The sequence below is a fragment of the Halichoerus grypus genome, chromosome 5 (genome assembly GCF_964656455.1).
Source record: "Halichoerus grypus chromosome 5, mHalGry1.hap1.1, whole genome shotgun sequence".
Lineage (NCBI taxonomy): Eukaryota > Metazoa > Chordata > Mammalia > Carnivora > Phocidae > Halichoerus > Halichoerus grypus.
This window is the reverse complement of record NC_135716.1, coordinates 138,443,017-138,462,492: the sequence shown is the minus strand read 5'-3', so window position 1 is coordinate 138,462,492 and position 19,476 is coordinate 138,443,017. Positions and strand designations below refer to the sequence as shown.

At 41.2% G+C, this 19,476-nt stretch overlaps 1 long non-coding RNA gene across 4 annotated transcripts in view; it reads right to left on the bottom strand.

Annotated features, from left to right (window-relative positions):
* The window catches only part of LOC118521476 (uncharacterized), a 45,902-nt gene extending 28,033 nt beyond the window's left edge, over positions 1-17,869 (bottom strand). For 2 of the 4 annotated variants that reach the window (XR_013447582.1, XR_013447581.1), the window contains exons 1-2: positions 17,751-17,869; positions 14,995-15,110 (exon numbers count right to left, since the gene is read on the bottom strand). This is a non-coding gene — a long non-coding RNA (uncharacterized LOC118521476). Of the gene's footprint in view, positions 1-5,064; positions 5,134-14,994; positions 15,111-17,750 lie in introns of those variants that run through there. The other 2 variants (XR_013447580.1, XR_013447579.1) reach the window with 2 other exon arrangements.
* Between the last annotated feature and the right edge of the window lie 1,607 nt (positions 17,870-19,476).

Here is a 19,476-nt window from a genome sequence, read left to right as displayed (position 1 = left end):
CCGATCAAAATTCCAATGACATTTTTCAAAGTGCTGGAACAAACAATCCTAAAATTTGTATGGAATCAGAAAAGACCCCGAATCGCCAAGGAAATGTTGAAAAAGAAAAACAAAGCTAGGGGCATCACGTTGCCCGATTTCAAGCTATATTACAAAGCTGTGATCACCAAGACAGCATGGTACTGGCACAAAAACAGACATATAGACCAATGGAACAGAATAGAGAACCCAGATATGGACCCTCAACTCTATGGTCAAATAATCTTTGACAAAGGAGGAAAAAACATGCAATGGAAAAAAGACAGTCTCGTCAATAAATGGTGCTGGGAAAATTGGACAGCCACATGCAGAAGAATGAAACTCGACCATTCTCTAACACCATTCACAAAGATAAACTCAAAGTGGATGAAAGATCTCAATGTGAGACAGGAATCCATCAAAATCCTAGAGGAGAACATAGGCAGTAACCTCTTTGACATCGGCCACAGCACTTCTTTCAAGATATATCTCCAAAAGCTAGTGAAACAAAAGCAAAAATGAACTTTTGGGACTTCATCAAGATTAAAAGCTTCTGCACAGCAAAGGAAACAGTCAACAAAACAAAGAGGCGACCCACAGAATGGGAGAAGATATTTGCAAATGACACTATAGATAAAGGGCTGGTATCCAAGATCTATAAAGAACTTCTCAAACTCAACACCCAAAAAACAAATAATCAAGTCAAAAAGTGGGCAGAAGATATGAAAAGACACTTCTCTGAAGAAGACATACAAATGGCTAACAGACACATGAAAAAATGTTCATCATCATTAGCCATCAGGGAAATTCAAATCAAAACCACATTGAGATACCACCTTACACCAGTTAGAATGGCAAAAATGGACAGGGAAAGAAACAACAAATGTTGGAGAGGTTGTGGAGAAAGGGGAACCCTCTTACACTTTTGGTGGGAATGCAAGTTGGTACAGCTACTTTGGAAAACAGTGTGGAGGTTCCTTAAAATTTTTAAAATAGAGCTACCCTATGACCCAGCAATTGCACTCCTGGGTATTTACCCCAAAGACACAGATGTAGTGAAAAGAAGGGCCATATGCACCCCAATGTTCATAGCAGCAATGTCTGCAATAGCCAAACTGTGGAAAGAGCCGAGATGTCCTTCAACAGATGAATAGATAAAGAAGATGTGGTCCATACATACAATGGAATGTTACTCAGCCATCAGAAAGGATGAATACCCAACTTTTACATCAACATGGATGGGACTGGAGGAGATTATGCTAAGTGAAATAAGTCAAGCGGAGAAAGTCAATTATCATATGGTTTCACTTATTTGTGGAACATAAGGAATAGCATGGAGGACACTAGGAGAAGGAAGGGAAAAATGAGGGGGGGAATTGGAGGGAGAGATGAACCATGAGAGACAATGGACTCTGAGAAACAAACAGGGTTTTAGAGGGGAGGAGGGAGGGGGGATTGGTTAGCCCAGTGATGGGTATTAAGGAGGGCACGTATTGCATGGAGCACTGGGTGTTATACGAAAACAATGGATCATGGATCACCACATCAAAAACTAATGATGTATTGTATGGTGACTAACATAACATAATAAAAAAAAATAAAAAAAAATAAAAGATCTGACCTTCAAGAATGAGATTATTTATGGCCGGATTCCTAGGATTGAACCAAAGGGGAACAAAAAAGTCAAGGAAAAAAAATCTGGGATATTTGAGCACTGGGTTTGAGTTGCCTCAGTGAAAAGTCAGATTACCTCACCCAGTTCCCAGAAATGGATCCAGTTCACAGTTTGAGCTTATTGAATATAGAAGCCAGGTATCCCTGAGCAAGGATCCTGTGGCATTGTCTCAAGCACGTAAACTTCTTCTTTGTCTCCTTAAATAAACTTAAGCCACTTGCCAGAGTAACTGTCTATTGGGAAAGGGAAATACCCATTCTTTAGGGTTTAACTGGACACTGTTTCTTAGCATTAATCCTTAGGGATACAAAAGACAAACATGACCCACTAGTAAGAGTAAGAGCTTAGGAGGGTCAAGTAATACATGCAGTTTTGGCCAGAATCCATCTTGCAATGGGCCAAGAAAGTCCATGAACCCATTCTGTGGTTATTTTCCCATTCCAGAAGACAAAGTTGTAATAACATTTCATCAAGTAGGAGATTATCCACATTCATTCTCTTGTCATGAAGGGAAGGGACTAATGAAGTGAACCAAATAGCGAATCAAAAACAGTATCACATCCCTGAGGGAATTACACATTAATACCACCATCAAAGACTTGAGGGTCTCACCTGTAGCTCACTGCAGTTTGCATTTCTTGAATTGCAATCCCTCTGCTATCCCTGAAAACAACAACAACAACAACAACAACAACAACAACTCAATTTCTGGTAATTCAGGAAGGGAAAAAAAAAAAACTTGAAAAAAGAAGATGGTGGTAGCAGGGGGCAGCATAGTTTAGAATCTTTTTGAATTCCCACATAAAAATATACAGAAAAATTTATATGTAACCAATATTTACAGCAAAACTAGATGATAAGATATCCAACAAACCCCAAAATACAAATGGGGGTGGGGGAGACAGTAACATGAACTACGTGTTATCGTCATTTGGGTTGGAGAAATCAGAGAAATGCAACAATGTGAGTGATGGATAGAAACCCCTTCAAAGAGGCAACAGAAACTGACAAAAAGTACAGCTGGTCAGTTTGAGAAAGGAGCAGAAACTCCACTAGTGGGTGAGTGTAAGGGGCCAGGAGCAAGGCCTAAAAGGGGCTGGAGTTGTCAAATCCCCTTGAACTCCTGACAAACCTCCCCAGGAGAAACTGCTGCCAGTAGCCTTACATCTGAGTAGAATAGGAGCAACAGAAATAAACGTAAAGGAAGGTCTAGATCAAAGTGTGGGAGGGGGGGAAAGAGCCAGAAAAATCTCAGAAACCAAACCACCACATTTTTAGACATTACATGAAAACAACAGACGAGGACACTGTGTAAAGTTCGAAGATCTATCTGAAACAAGCCTCCTCTAAAAGTGCCATAATAACCAAATTTATATTAAAATGAGTAACACAAAAATGTGTCAAAATCAAATCCCATAAAATGTTACTATTTGAAAAAAAAAGAAAAGGAGCAGAATGATATCCCTACAAGCAAAGAAAATACACTCAAAAGCTGTGCTCAAAAACAAATCAAAACTGTAATATACTATTTCAAAATGAGCTAAAAGATATTAAGAAAATAATACAATATAGGGGAAAAGGGCATAATTCAGAATCAGGAAAACTCAGAAGTGATGTGACAGAAGTCAAGGAAGAATTACCAATAAAAGGCAAAAAAAAATTTTTTTTTAATAAAGATTACTGTAGGAGAAAAGTAAGAGTAAATAAACACAAGTGAAGCCTTTAAAACATGGAAGGTAAAAGGAAGGAAATTTTTTAATTCAAAAATAAATGAGAAAAAACAAAAAAGAATTCAAGAGAAAGGGATAAATACTGAAGATAGGCAAAGAAAATCCAATATATGGATAATAGGAGTCCCTGAAGAAACATACCCAAAGCAGGGGAATAGACCAAATACTGGAATCTTTCTTGAAATAAAAAATAAAAGTATTTGAAATTGTATACTGAAAGAGCACACTGTATGCTTGAGAAAAGATATGTAAGGTGGTCACGCCATTTATAAAGTTAATATCTCTCTTTTATAACAAATTCACTCTGTTCTAATTATTGGAATGGTTTCTGTCTCCTGATACAGAAATTGGTACCAGCATTGGTCCCAGGAAATAGACCTTCAAAGATTGAATTTGAGGATTTGGTGATATCCTGGCTCTGGAAAAGAGTGCAGAACTTTCACCAATGGAAAACGGGATGTTAGGTAATCCACGGCATGCAGTGGCATTCACAATTAATGAAATTATCATCGGTGGTTAATTATGATGAAGTATCTATACAAACACTAAGACATATTCTAGTAAAATTCCTGAGCTTTAAGGAAAAAAATATTTCAGGCTTCTAGGTAAAAAGGCACACATGACATATAATGAAAAAAAAAAGTATTATCACTGGATTTTTCAACAGCAACATTTTATGTCAGGAGAAAATAAAACAACATACTTAAATTGCTTGAAGAGAGAAAATGTGAGCCAGGTATTTTACATACAGTAAAACTGATCTACAAATATAAAAGGTGCAGACAAATTATTATCAACATGCAAGAACTCAAAGAATACTACTCCCATGAGTCCTTCCTAAGAGATCTACTAGAGCTGACTGACCAATATGGTAGCCACTAGGCACGTGTTGCTATTTAAATTTTAATTTTAATGAGTTAAATGAAGTAAAGTTAAAAATTCAATTCTTTAATCAAACTAGCTAAATTTTAAGTGCTCAAGACCTATATGCAGCTGGTGGCTATCATGCTGAATAGGGCAGATATAGAACATTTCTATCACCTCAGAAAATGCTATGGGATAGTACTGTCTTAAGCCAATGAGCTTCAGACAACCAAATGACTGGACAATCATCAACATAAAGACTGATGGTGGGTATTAAATACATATTTAATTGAATAGCAAAGACTAAATAAGGATTAAAAGGGAGAGGTGATAGTATATAAAAGCTGCATAATTTGACAATTGACATATAGTAAAACCATTAAAAATGGGGGAGAAGAAAGTGGGGATATATGTAAAATAAAAATATTTTTAAATTATATTTTCAATAATCATAATTGATAGTAGTAGTATTAGCATTGCTAACCTGAGACTATTCTAAGTGTAATGCAGGACAAAACAAATTAAAAAGTATGGAATATTCTAATTCTATCATGTCCTTGCAAACCAGATTCTCAGTGCAGAAGAAAGGGATACAGATGTAATATAGAAGAGGTTAAATAAAAAATCTTGGAGCCTGAATTTTTTTTTTTTTTAAAGATTTTATTTATTTACCTGACAGAGAGAGACACAGCAAGAGAGGGAACACAAGCAGGGGGAGTGGGAGAGGGAGAAGCAGGCTTCCCGTGGAGCAGGGAGCCCGATGCGGGGCTGGATCCCAGGACCCTGGGATCATGACCTGAGCCGAAGGCAGACGCTTAACGACTGAGCCACCCAGGCGCCCCGGAGCTGGAATTTAAATGGGAAATGTTAGTATGAATAAAAACCCGTGACCAACCCAGTAATCACAGGTATCCCAAGGGCCCATGTTGTGGTTTTGAAATATCATTCCTCATTAAAAGAAAACAGGGATTTTCAGAGAAATGACTGGATCCAGGTCTAGGTAAAGATGTACAAGACATGCCTGGAACATCTTGACATAGCAGATAGCAAGGAAGCTATCAAAGACCGGGGTCATGTCTAAAAGATCCAGAAGCTGACTTGAAGAAGCTCCTATTGGCCAAAAATGATACAATTTCAGCTTCAAAAAAATTGCAATAGATTAAAACTCATCAAATATGTTTAAATCCATAAGTTTTATAGTAAGAGAAAAAACAACCAATTGGTCACATTCTGAGGATAAAAAGGAACTCAGTTTACTTCCTTGAGAACTGGATAAATGAAAGGAAAGAATCAAGCATTTATCTTGCCTATTTTACATAAACTAGCTTAATAGATAGGAGGAAGTTTTCCTTTATAAAATTACTTCAGGGGCGCCTGGGTGGCTGAGTCAGTTAAGCGTCGGACTCTTGATTTCAGCTCAGGTCATGATCTCAAGGTGGTGAGATGGAGCCCCGAGTCAGCCTTCTCTCTCAGTGGGGAGTCTGCTTGAGAGTCTCTCTCTCCCTCTCCCTCTGCCCCTCCCCCACTCCATGCGTGTGCATGCACGTGTATATCTGTGTCTGTGCGTGCACATGCGCTTTCTCTCAAATAAATAAATCTTTTCAAAAAATAATAAAATTACTTCAATTAATATGAAAACAAAATGACAGAATATCACAATTTTGAAACCTCGAATAAATAAATGGGCCTCGGCCTTGAGCTTCACCAGCTGTTGAAATCATAAAAAGAGTGAAAAATTGGACAGACACGCATCTTCTAATGAAAAAACACAATATCACCTATAGTATTGCCAAAGGGATTGAACCTGAGTCCAGGCCTCTGGATCCAGGTGCCAATTTGCAGTAAATACAAAGGGGGAAGAAGCATGTAGAATCGCCCCATGAATACACAATTAAAAAAAAAAAAATCCAGACTTTGGGAAACTCTTCAGTTTCAAATAGGCTGGGATAAATTGTATAAAATGGGTGTGATTAAACCATAATATTTAAGGATGCACATTCAGGTGATAAAAGCATAAAAAGGCAAGGAAGTGATCGCTACATAGAAGTCAGAATAGTTGTTACTTTTGAAGGGAGAAGGCTGTGATTGGCATGAGGTACATGTAGAAGCTTCTAGAGTGACTGGCAAAAGTTCTGTTTCTTGACTCATGTGTTGGTTACAAGGATGTTCACTTTAAAGTAATTCACTAAGCTGTTAAAAAAAATAAGATTTGAAAGATGCTGGGGTGGTGACTTTTAATAAAACTCCATTCGATTCACCACTATGACCAAGGCAGAAGACATTTTGGAGAATGGCAATGAATTCTCTTAAATTTCGTCATGTAAACAGCATTTCAATTGCAATTGCTTTTTCAGATATGGTCTGTTTACTAGAGCACATCAGCCCAGACCCTGGCACTTGGTATGCAGTTATCAATCTGATAAATAACTTCGTTCTCTACACCAATAAGCAGAGACTACCAGAAGAGTTTGCTATCATCTGTCAAGAAAGTAATTCACCTGTACTGTTTTACTTCCTGGCTACAACAACTCTGACTCTCTGTGAAAATGTAGTCAACAGGACATTGATAACTTCCCCATCCCACAGGATATCATTGTAGTTCAGTACGTGGATGATAGCCTTATCCTTAAGACATAGAAAATAAGAAGCAGCTGTAGTTCTAGACTCCTTGATAAAACACATGTGCATGAAAGAGTGTGAGATAAACCTCATAAAAACCCAGGGCTCTGCCACCTCAACACAGAGATGCTTAGAAGGTCTCTTAGGGTTTTGGAGGCAATTCAAACCACATTGGGATAAACTGCTGGACACATTTACCAAGTAACACCTAAGGACTGTCAACTTTGATTAGGTCCCAGAGCAAGCAACAATTCTCCAGCTGGTCCAGGATGCAGAGCAAGCAGCTTGGACATATGATCTAGCAGAATCATGGTGCTCTAGGTGTGTATGACTGATGAGGATATGGGACAGACAGCTCTGATAGAAGAATCAAGATACAAGCCCCTAGGGTTTGGAGCAAAGCCCTACACTCTTCCACGAACACATAGTCTCTTTTGAAGAAACATCTCCTGGCTGGTAAAGACTGCTTGCTTAGCCTTGGGACAACCAAGAGATCATGTGACCTGAGCTGCCCATTACAACTGTGTATTATCTAATACATCAATCTATAAATTGGGTATCCATAGCAACACTCCAAAATCAAGTGGAAGTGTTAAATATGCACTTGTCCTAAAACACGTGGTAAAGGCAGTGGTAAGCTGCCCGGGCTCGTCATTTACCTTCCCAGTGCCCCTGCTCCAGTGGCACTGCCTCATCCTTCTATAGCTCATCTTATCTTATTTTTTAAAGATTTATTCATTTATTTGAGAGCAAGAGAGAGAGAGCAGGGGGAGGGGCAGAGGGAGAGGGAGAGAGAGAATCCTTAAGCAGACTCCCTGCCAAGCGTGAAGCCCGACGAGGGACTCCATCCCAAGACCCCAAGATCGTGACCTGAGCTGAAATTAAGAGTCGGCTGCTCAATGGACTGAGCCACCACGTGCCCCTCTTTAACTTATTTTAATAGCTTTGTAGGGATTTGTTTGTGAAAAGTGACCCAAAGGAGCAAAAAAAAAAAAAAAAAAAGGAAAAGAAAAAAACAAACAAACTCTGCAGGAATATGTACTGGTTAAAAGCAGACTGCAGGAACAGTATGCCCTACTTAAAGGTGGCTCCTGAAGGACACTAGGGAAAGGTACTTCTTTCAGTAGGCAGAACCTTAAGCAGTACATATGACTGTCCCCTTCCTGGAAGGAAACAGAAGAGGTACAGATCTACAGAAATTTGTGGGTAGTGCTGAATGGTTTAGCTAGATGGTCACAGACTTGGAAGGAACAAGATTAAAGGGCTGGTAACAAGGATGAAAGGGAGAGAGTTGTGAGGTTGGACCTCACAGAATGGCCCCAGAGTGTGCAAATATTTGTGTGCTGGGTGAATGCTCATTGGAGGACACCCACTGCAGAGGAGGCTCTCAGTAACAGAAGGGAAGATGATCTGATCTGTGAATATCAGTCAGCATCTTTCCTAGCAATGAAGGCCAGAGCTTGCTCAATGTGCTCACAAATAAAGCAAGGGACCACAATGGCAGAGATGGTTGTTATTTATGGGTTCAATAACAGAGTAAGATTTCTCTCCTCACTGGGTTGGATCTGGATGGCACCACTGCGGAGTGCTCACTTTTCCCACAGCAGAGACCCCAGCTTAGCTCCCTATCTGATGCCACCCTCTGGGGAGAGCAGATAGCCACCCGGTGGCAGATGAATTGGACCACGCCCACAATGGAGGGGGCAACAATTTGTCCTCGCTGGAACAGAAATTTGTCCTACACGTAGTTTTACTTTTCTTGCCTGCAGGGAAGTATCATCACCATATTCTCTTTTAAGAAGAATAATCAGAGGGACGCCTGGGTGGCTCTGTCGGTTAAGTGTCTGCCTTCTGCTCAGGTCATGATCCCAGGGTCTCAGGATGAAGCCCCGTATCGGGCTCCCTGCTCCGAGGGAAGTCTGCTTCTCCCTCTCCCACTGCCCCTCCCTCCTGCTCGTGCTTTCTCTCACTCTCTCTCAAATAAATAAATGAAATCTTTTTTTAAAAAAAAAGGAAGAAGAAGAATCAGCTAGTGAACTATAGGGGAAGGATTAGAAACAGGAAGATCAAGTACAAAGTACCATAAAAAAAAAAAAACCAAAAGCTATTCAAGGTCAGGTTACATCTGTCATGTGCTACCAAAATTCCTGTGACTCCCCCGCTGTGGTACTTCTCATGCTTCTTTATAAAGAAAACTCGTGAGAGCAGAGCACGGGCTGTGTTGCTCTCCATCAGATCTCCAGCCTCAGCACTGTCCCTGGGACATAACAGAGCTCAACAGATACATGTTGAATATTTGTTGAAGGTGTTCTATATTTTAATACTTCTCATAATGCTTTGAAAGTATTTTGGTCAAAGTAGGTGCCTAACAGACATTTGTTAAATGAAAACAATATATGATCAGCTAGGTCAGAAGCCAGCAAACTACAGCGTATGAGCCAAATCTGGCCTGCCACCTGATTTTGTATGGCCTGTGAACTAACAATAGTTTTTACATTTTTAAAGGGTTGGAAAAAATGAAAAGAATAACAATATTTCATGACACAGTCCAATTAAAAAATGGGCAGAAGGGGTGCCTGGGTGGCCTGGTGGGTTAAAAGTCTGGTCTTGATTTCGGCTCAGGTCATGATCTCAGGGTTGTGAGATTGAGCCCCTGAAGCCCCACCTTTGGCTCTGCGCTCAGCAGGGGGTCTGCTTGAGATTCTCTCCCTCTGCCCCTCCCCCCATGTGCCCACTCTCACTCTCTCTCTCTCCCTCTCTCGCTCTCAAATAAATATATAAATCTTTTTTAAAAATGGGCAGAGGATCTGAATAGACATTTTTCCAAAGACATACAGATGGCCAACAGGCACATGGAAATATCACCAATCATCAGGGAAATGCAACTCAAAACCACAGTAAGATATCACCTTATACCTGTCAGGATGGCTAGTATAGAAAAGACAAGAAATAACAAGTGTTGGAGAGGTTGCCGAAAAAGGGAACCCTCATACACAGTTGGTGGGAATGTGAATTGGTGAAGCCAATATGAAAAACAGTATAGAATCTCTTCAAAAACTTAAAAATAGAATTACCATATGATCCAGGTATTTGACTTCTGGGTACTATCTGAAGAAAATGAAAACACTAATTTTAAAAGATAACATGCACTACTATGTTCATTGCAGCATTATTTATAATACTCAGAGTATAGAAACAACCTAAGTGTCCATCAGTGGATAAGTGGGTAAAGAAGATGTGAGATAGATATATACCTATGGATCTATCTATATCTATATCTATCTATATCCATATCTATATCTATTACTCAGCCATTAGAAAGAATGAGATCTTGCCATTTGCAACAATATGGATGGACCTTAAGGACATTATCCTAAGTGAAATAAGTCAGATGAAGACAAATACAGTATGATTTTCCTTATATGTGGAATCTAAAAAACAAAACAAATAAATAAGCAAAACGAAACTCAGAGATACAGAGAATATGCTAGTGGCTATCAGCGGGACAGAGGGTTGTGTGGTAAATGAAACGGTTGAAGAGGATCAGTTATATGGTAATAGATGGTAACTAGACGTATTGTAGTGATAACTTCGTAGTGTATGCAAATCTCGAATTATGTTGTGCACATAACTAAAACTAATATAATGTCATATACCAATTTTACCTCAATAAAAAATTAATTAATTAATTAACCAATAAAGAGTGAGCTCACAAAACCCTAGGCTACCACTCTTGACCTCAATTAAAACAGAACCCCAGAGCCATGGGCTCTCTTTCTCTCCCACCCAGGACCTCGCTGTGTGGCCTCAGGTACGCTATGTAATGTCTAGGTCTTGTGAGTAATAAGTCTTTATTTTTTTCAAGGCTTCCTGATGGTTGTTGCCAAAGGGCATCTTGCAATTTTAATAAGAACCACAAGGGCTGGCGCGCCTGGGTGGCTCAGTCGGTTAAGTGTCTGCCTTTGGCTCGGGTCATGATCCCAGGGTCCTGGGACCCAGCCCTGCATTGGGCTCCCTGCTCAGCGGGGAGCCTGCTTCTCCCTCTCCCACACCCCCTGCTTGTGTTCCCTCTCTCTCTGTGTCAAATAAATAAATAAAATCTTAAACACACACACACACACACACACACACACACACACACACACACAAGGACCGGTACAACCACAACATTGGTTATTGATAGGCTGTGACTGGCACAAAACACCAGCCCTTTATAGAAAAAGTTTGCTGACCCCCGCGCCAGACCTTCCAAAGTACAGAACACAGCGATTTTTAAGACAATGGCTGATATGGTGCTGCCTCTTTCCTTTGCAGAGCACTACTCCTTCGCTTCAATTCCTTCTAAAAATACCAAACTGTATTTTTCTATTTCATGGCTTCCAGGTGAGGTTTACTCAGAGATGCGCCAGCACCTTTAGGCTCTGTTTAGCCGCATTGGAAATAACAAGACATATGGTAGCCGAATTAGATAAATACAGAGAGGCAGGAGAGAATCAGAGACAATGAGGGGAGAAGCCGGGACGCCCCACTTTGGCACAATGAATCCATAAGGGAAATTTTATTCCTGTCAGCATTATTTCAAACTATGTAATGTGGCCTTTTCCAAAGCTTGGAGCTATTTTTACTATAGTAAAGTGTACATTGTGATTACTGAGAAAATTGTTGTCTTAAAACTGATGTTTACTGTAGTAGGGTTTCACCTGTATTTGGTGAAGCTGTGTTTTAAAATAATTCAAATCAACTTTTCCAAAACAGAGAAATTGAAGAGTTTCTTTTACTAAAATGATTATTTCATTAAATTGGAAAATTTGATATCCTTTTGTTAACTTCTTCAACACTTCCTATAAAATACTCCACTGCGTGATACCTACTGTTCATCTGAAATAACCGCATGCTAGTAAATGACATCCCTTTATTTTTCCCTTTATTTATTCTTTATCATTTAACTTTATTACAGGCAGGCAGACCTGGTCTCTATTAGAGTGACGAGAACTATTTCCTTACTTACTGTACAGACTGGTAATATTCTGGCAAATCCTGTACTATTCAATCAAGCCAGACTCAATACAAAAAAAAAAAAAAAAAGCTGATTGCCAAAATCAGACATTTGTTAAGTGAAAAAAATTATGTAGGCCCTTATTAGCATAAGTGCCTACAGTGACATTCTACTTCTTGAAGTTTACAGCTCTCAGGGAGCACTTCTTGCTGGAAGTTCTATTTAAAAATTACGTAAGGATTACGATACTCGCATCTACCTGATAGGGGAAAACGAGAAAGGCGAGTGGGTCATTTTAGAAATCACAACTTTTAAGCTAATTGCAATTTCTAAAGTAAACCTAATGGGACTGCAGAGAACAAGAACATCTCTAATCTAATCTTGGCAGCGTTGTGATTTCAAACCGCTCAGCCACACAAAGTATATTCACTTTCCCTTTGTGTGGGCATGCATATTTACCCTCACCAAGGATCCTTCTCTGGGCTTTGGTTATGTACTGCAGCACTCATGATTGATGAATTATTGTCAAAGACAAACTAATTTTTTTTTTTTTTTTACCGAAACAACTTTTTATGGAGCACAATTTTTTTTTTCTGAGGGAGAAATGCAGATTTAGCATTCTGGTTTTTTGTGAAGAGGTTAAGGAGGATGGTCTCATAGAAATGGTGAATGAGAGCAAACTTGAGAAAGCAACCACAAGTGATTGACTTGAATTAAGGGTAAATGTATGCAAATTTTTTGGCCTTACAGCTGTCTTCTGAGGAAAAAGCCAATGCTATGGATTGTCTTTCAGAAGTTAAGATGCCTATCACCCAGTTGTTTTACCTTTTACTTAGAACACCAGAAGGAAATACTTCCAACTAATCCAAAATGTCACTGCTAAAGAAAAATTGAGTACATACGCCCATGATGACCACAAAGCATGGAAATATTTTCCCATTTTTTTATCTTTTCTAAACTGTTAAGACAATTTCTTGATCTCTCTCCCCACACTTCCAAAAACCTTCCTCCTCTTTGGATCCTCATGATCTCATCTACAATACAGACGAGGAATCCTTACTGAATCCATTTCAACACCTGAAAAGACTTACAACTTGCAGGTACTTCTCTGTAATGACATGTACATCCTCCTGATTCAAGTGTATTAAAGTATGTCAGCACTTAATTGATAAACCTCATCAATATTGTACTTTAATTCATGGTAGTCTACCTTTGATCCCAAAAAGAAAAGAAAGAACATATAAGAAACATCAGACAAAAGATCTGCTGGAAAAAGGAAAAAATTACTCTTAATTCTGAGTGGTGGGTATAAAGATGTCTGATGTTTCGTCTATTTTTCTGTATTTGGAATGCTTTATAATTTTTAAATTGCTTTTCTAAAGAAAAATAAAGCTAAAGAAATTCCCAGGTACTCAAATTCTAAATGAAGAAATGAAAAGGAAGAGGAAGAATTGCACAGCATTTTTCTTTTCCGGGGCAGTAAGTTGAAGAAAACTCTGAACTGCTGTTGCATTGGAGGGACGGTGATCTAGGGGGTCCCTGGGAGCAATATTCTTATTCCACTGAAGGAGGTGAGCCAAGATACTTATAAGCTCTAGAGAACCTTTAACACAGGAAGCTATTTATCATAACAAGGTTGGTTGATACTGTTCCCATACTGAACCAATTAGGTTCGCCTATTTCGTCATACTTCATAACTTGGGATGATAGGTTTCCAAGTATGGTACAGTGTAGTAATTGAATTTTGATCAAACACACATGGCCCATAACCCAGTATGTGAAATTTTCAGAACAGTTCACAGCTTTTAAATATCCAGTCAACATGTTGCCAAAAGTACAGGATGTACTTGATGCAAGGGGGAGAGTAGGGGAGGGCTGACTCTTGGTAGAGCTGTAAAACAAATATTTTTGTTCTTGTTCTCTTCTTATTTTTCAAACAGCAGTGGAGAAAGGCCGTGGGATATCATATCATAACTCAAGTCTTCCTTTTGCTTGCTCCATGTGCATAAACATCTTTGAGTCTCATTTCAGATTACTTTTTTTTTTTTTTTTTGCATGAAACTATTTTCATGTCCCAGGCCTGTTACACATGACCTGCTAGCGTTTCTCACTGCAGCACTACCCGGAGTATTTCTCGACTCCCTACTCTGTGTTAGGTACTGATACACAGGTGCACTCTTCTGAATAAAGAGATATGGTCCCTGCCTTCATGTGATCTACTGTGGATGGGGAGACAGGCATAAATTGAATAAAAACATCAATAACTTTTATCACTGTAAACATGTGATAACTAACATAAAGAAAAAGTAGAGCATCAGGAGGAACAAAAACGGGGATCTGATTTATCCAGGAGAGATGGAGTGGGGAAGAGAAGCAGGGAACACATCTCCAAGAAAGTGCCATTGAAATCAATTTCTGAAAGATGAGAAGTAATCCAAGGGAGTGGATGAGTATTCCCAGGAGAAGTAAGCACACGGATAAGACTTGAAGTAGGCAAGACTTGGGCAAGTTCAAGGATCTGAAGGCTAGTGTATTCAGCGAGAAAGAAGCTAAAAAGATAGGGGAGAGCCAGATCAAACTTTGTCATGTGAAGAATTATGCTAAGACTATGTAAGGATTATGCAGCCACTCAAAGGTGGTAGGCCAGGGGTTGACATGATGGGAGGCAGGCAAGACAAGAAGCAGAAAGACAAACTAGAAGACTTTGACTATTGTCCAGGGGGGAAGTGATAGTGGCTTAGAATGGGACAATGGCAGAGGTGAAGAACAATGAACAAATATAAGCAATATTTTGGAGAAGAAGTGACATAACTTGGTGATAACTGGACATGGGACCTGAGGGAAAGGAAGCTTCCAAGCACACGTCCAGGTTTGTGGCTTCAGCAACTTAATGAATAAAGTCTAATAAATAGCAACCTGTTAGCGTAACTCATAAGAGTACCCCAAAGTGATAGGAGAACTATATCACTCCCACAGACTCCCATGTCTGCAGTGATATTCTGCTCTCCTTGGATTGTGTAGGAACAGATGCATTAATCAGATGGTGGGGATACAGAAATTTTCCACCTACATGCACATCAAACTTTTCTTACCATAAGCAGGAGAATGTCTCTCAGATGGGAAAATCAGACTTTAACATAAACTTAAGATGTTTACTCTCAGCTCTACAGACACGGTCAAAGATGTCTGGCTGTTGAACTAGGAGAACCTGAAAAAAAAAAAATTGCTCCTTTGAATATATTTAAAAACCAAGCATGTTTCTTTATTCATTCAACAGATTTTCCTAAGCATTTTTAGTATGAGGGGTATGAGGTAAAAACGATGTGTTCCCTGCCTTTGCAAAGAGTATATTGTCAGGAAAGAAAGAGGCAAAAAAAAAAAAAAAAAAAAAAAAAGTCTAATACAGTGCAGTATGTTATGTAGCTCAAACAATAGAGTTATATTTAACAGATGACAGGATTATTAATTTTATGGGGGTGTGGGGGACCATAGCCATGGGCATGGCTATGAAGGACTTCAGAGAGGTTGCATTTAAGACAAGTCTTAAAGGACAAACAGGAGTTTGCTAAGCAGAAGAGGATAGGGGAGATAGTCCGAGAGGATGCAACAGCACAAGCCAAGGCATGAGGGTCCCAAAGAACACTGAGTACTCAGGACTAGAGCCCTCAGGGTGTCTGATCCAAACTGGAAGTCATCCTTCCATTCTGAAGTCTGAAAAACACTACCTGTCTAGTCTGATTTATCTGCTATCGCTTGACCCAGAGAATTCTAATTTGTATAGACCCAAATCAACAAAACCTCTTCATGTGACTACCGCCTGAACATTGCCCGGTGTTCATGAGAGTTTGAGGTTGACCTGTGGAGATGGGTGGTCCTCTCTCCCACAATCATAATCAGTCCAAGAGCTTGGCCACAGCCACAGGACCCAGCTTTTACTGTACCTAGATAGACACAGCCGTGGCCCAAGGCAACGCCAATGTGGCCTGAAGAATACAGATAATAGAACGTTTCTGACGCTTCGCCCGGCAAACCGGGACAGCTGCCTTTGGACGGCAGTCAGGCATAGTGAGTGACCGCCACCGAAAAAATAAATAAAGTATGTGTGTGTGTGCATGTGTGATCTTTACATTTTTTTTAATAGCTGTTCAGACAGTCCTTAGAGAGGGAGCCTGCAGCTTCAGCTGGAGGCTGCTCCCCCACCTGTCTCCAGGCACTGCAAACACAGCTGTGTAAGAAGCCGGGCAAAGCTTCCAAGGAAAGAAATGGTACGATCCGGTAGGGGGTGGGGGTGGGGAAGCGCCTTTCTCACCAACCCACTTGGGACACGGCCTGTCTGGCGACTGCAAAAAATACACAGTAAGTGAAACCATTCGAGACCCAGCTCAACGGCCACTTTAAAACTATCTTTTAAAAAAGGATGAGACAGAGCCCTCCATCCCACGTCCCGGTTTGCTCCTTGCGTCCCGACGACGCGGAGAGACGACTTGGGCACTACCACAGAGCTCGTGACTCGTGCCACCAAACCCAGAACTTCCCGGCGAAGTACCTAGAAACTTCATTTGTATCTCTCCAGGCTGAAAAGCGCAGGCATTTTAAAAGTTCAACTCTTTAGGAAAGTCAGCAGGGGCAAGATTTCAGCAGACGCTGGTCCAAATGTCAGCGCTTCTCGAGCGGTCAGGGGTCGGCCGCTCCCCGCACAGAGGGGAGATTCGAAGAGGGAAAGACACAAGTCGCTTTAGCAGATGAAAACCAAAGCAAGGAGGTATTTTCGGTATCATTTTAATCACAAAATAGCACGAACGCGGTCTGTGCCTGCGTGCTACCCAAACGTCGATTTGAATACCACTGAACGCTAGTTTGAAAATTTCCATTTTTGTAATTTGCTTTCCTTTGTGAAGCCAAGACTTGAGAGGGAGCTGGCAGCCGTCTCCAAGTCTGGCACGACTTCACCTCAGACGCACTCGGTTGGTTTGGATGTTGAGGGAGACCGCACAAGAGAGAAGGGGAGAGGGAGCCCGCGAGCCTCGGCCGGGGCTGCCCGGCAAGCGGCGTCCGCCGCGCAGCCGGGCTCTGGCTCCACCTGCAGGAATCGGAAGGCACGCGGCGTAGATGCCCCGCTTCGGCACGAACCGGGTGGGGGTGGGCACCGACCACCGCGGGCAAGGGGCGCGGCGGTCCCAGCGGACGCGGCGGGAAAGAGCGGGAGGTAGGGATCTCCATCACCGAGCAAGGGCGGCGGGCCAGACTCAGGACAGGAATTTGGATTTGGAGGAGAAAAGACATCAAGCCCTTCCTCCAACCTATGCTCGTTAAACGTAAGCCCCATTTGAGGGCCAAGGCGGTATTTGGTTCTCGTTCAGACCCGGCACCTAGCATGCGCTCAACTATTGAATACATGGATGGGCAAATCCACTCTATCAAACAACAGAGACGGAAAGTGATCCCCCCCCAAAAAAACCCAACTCTTTTTTTTTTCAGGTGTATTTACGAGTTGTCAAGCATTTTGTTAATGGCTAGTAATTGCTACCAAAATCCTGCACTATCTGCACTAATAGTGTTCCGCCTCCAAGGCGGGCAGCACCAAGAACCACTCCTTTCATCCGATGCCCTTATTTTGCAGATGAGCAAACAGAAGTATGGAGAGGAGCTCCCCTTCCTACCCCCGCCCCGCCCCGCCACAACCGCAGTCAGCCAGTTTGCTGGTGATAGAAATGGTTTGGGGCGAAGTTTTCCTAACCTCTCTGGTGTTTCTAAGGCAAGAGAATTATCCTGCTTTACTGTAGATTGGCCTGCCTGGATCCGCTCAGCTAATTGGCTATCTCAGGAGGAAATTGGCTTCCCCTCCTACCTGTTGTCCTGTCCTGAGCTTCTGTCCCAGCTTCTGCTCTGGGCCAAGGCAGCTGCTCATGCTGCTTTACTCCAAATATCAAATGCTGCCTGGAGCTGATGCCAACCCGTTGCAAAACTTATGAATTCATTTTTTCAAGGCTAAAGGACAGAATCTTTGAGCTTGTGGGTTTGTAATCTACAAACAGGCAGGTGCTTTGTTTTAGCAACACAGGTGTCTTATATCCAGTATCCAGCGCATCTACTTATCCAAAGTGCTTAATAAGCAGTCACTGAGTTTCCCAGTGATAGTTACAGATGAAGATGGTGTTTACCAATTGAAAAGGAATTTTTGCTGTAGGCAGTTAGGGCTCAGTTTCCAAACGAAGTGAAGACTTTATTGTGAATGACTCCATTTGAGCTATGTCAAATAAGTATGATCCAGGGAAAGTTGGAGGTCAAAAGATCCAGATTCTAACCACAACCCATTTATAAAATGGAAATAATACTGTCATAACCTCTGAATGAATGAATATTACAGTAATAATCACAATATTAATAATAGCTTTGAACTATATTAGTGCTTACTACGTTCCAGGCTCCCTGCTAAGCCCTGTAAGTACATTACCTAATTCATCCTCACAACAACTCCATGTGGGTTACAATTATCATCCCCATTTTACAGAAGGAGAAAACTGAAGCTCAGAGAGGTTTAAATACTCACCCATGGGGGATGCCTGGGTAGCTCAGTCGTTAAGTGTCTGCCTTCGGCTCAGGTCATGATCCCAGGGTGCTGGGATCAAGTCCCACATCAGGCTCCCTGCTCAGTGGGGAGTCAGCCCTCCACTCGTGCTCTCCCTCTACCTCTCACCCTACCTCTGTCTGAAATAAATGGATGAAATCTTTTAAAAATAAGGAAATAAATACCCACGGTAACAGCTCACAGTGGGGAGGCCAGTATCGGAACCCAAATCCTACCTGACTCCAGACTCCTAAGCACTATGCAAAAAATAAATACCTATTGGCAGCTTCCATGCTAGTGACATTCAAATCTCTATCTCTAGTTCTGACTTCTCATGGGAACTCTATCCTTTTATTTCCAATTACTGAAAGAATATCATTAATTATATATTTCACTACCGTTTAAAAGGGCCTAAGCCAAACTCCTTCCTTCTTTTCGTAAGCATTCACTGAGAATCATCCATGTTCAGACCCCCAAGCTCAATCTCGGACAGCAGTTCTCAACTGGGGGACATTTGGCAATGTCTGAAAACCTTTTTGGTTGTCACAATTGGGGTGAGGGGATGCTGCTGGCTTCCAGGGAATCGAGACCACGAGAGCTGCTCAACAGCCCGCAGTACACATGACGTCTCCCACAACGAAGAATTACTCAGCCCAAAATGTCAATAGTGCTGAGGTTGAGAAACCCTGGCTTAGCAGTATGAAGATGAATCAGACAGATGCCATCATCCATCATCTGATGCAGGAGATGGATGTGTAAATTTGCAGCACAAAGTTTGCGTAGATAACTGTGTGGCGACATGGAATAAATGCCCCTCGTCCATAGAGTCCATAAAGAGCTGTGGGGTTTACTATGGGCTGGGGAAGGCTTGGTGGAGGGGGTGGCACTTGAGCCAGGCGCGAAGAAGAGATAAGATCCGGATTCCAGATAAAAGAACAAACGTGCACAGGGCACGGGTGGACTTCAGGAATGTTGGTTGATTTTCATTGGAGCAGAGGGTGTGTGA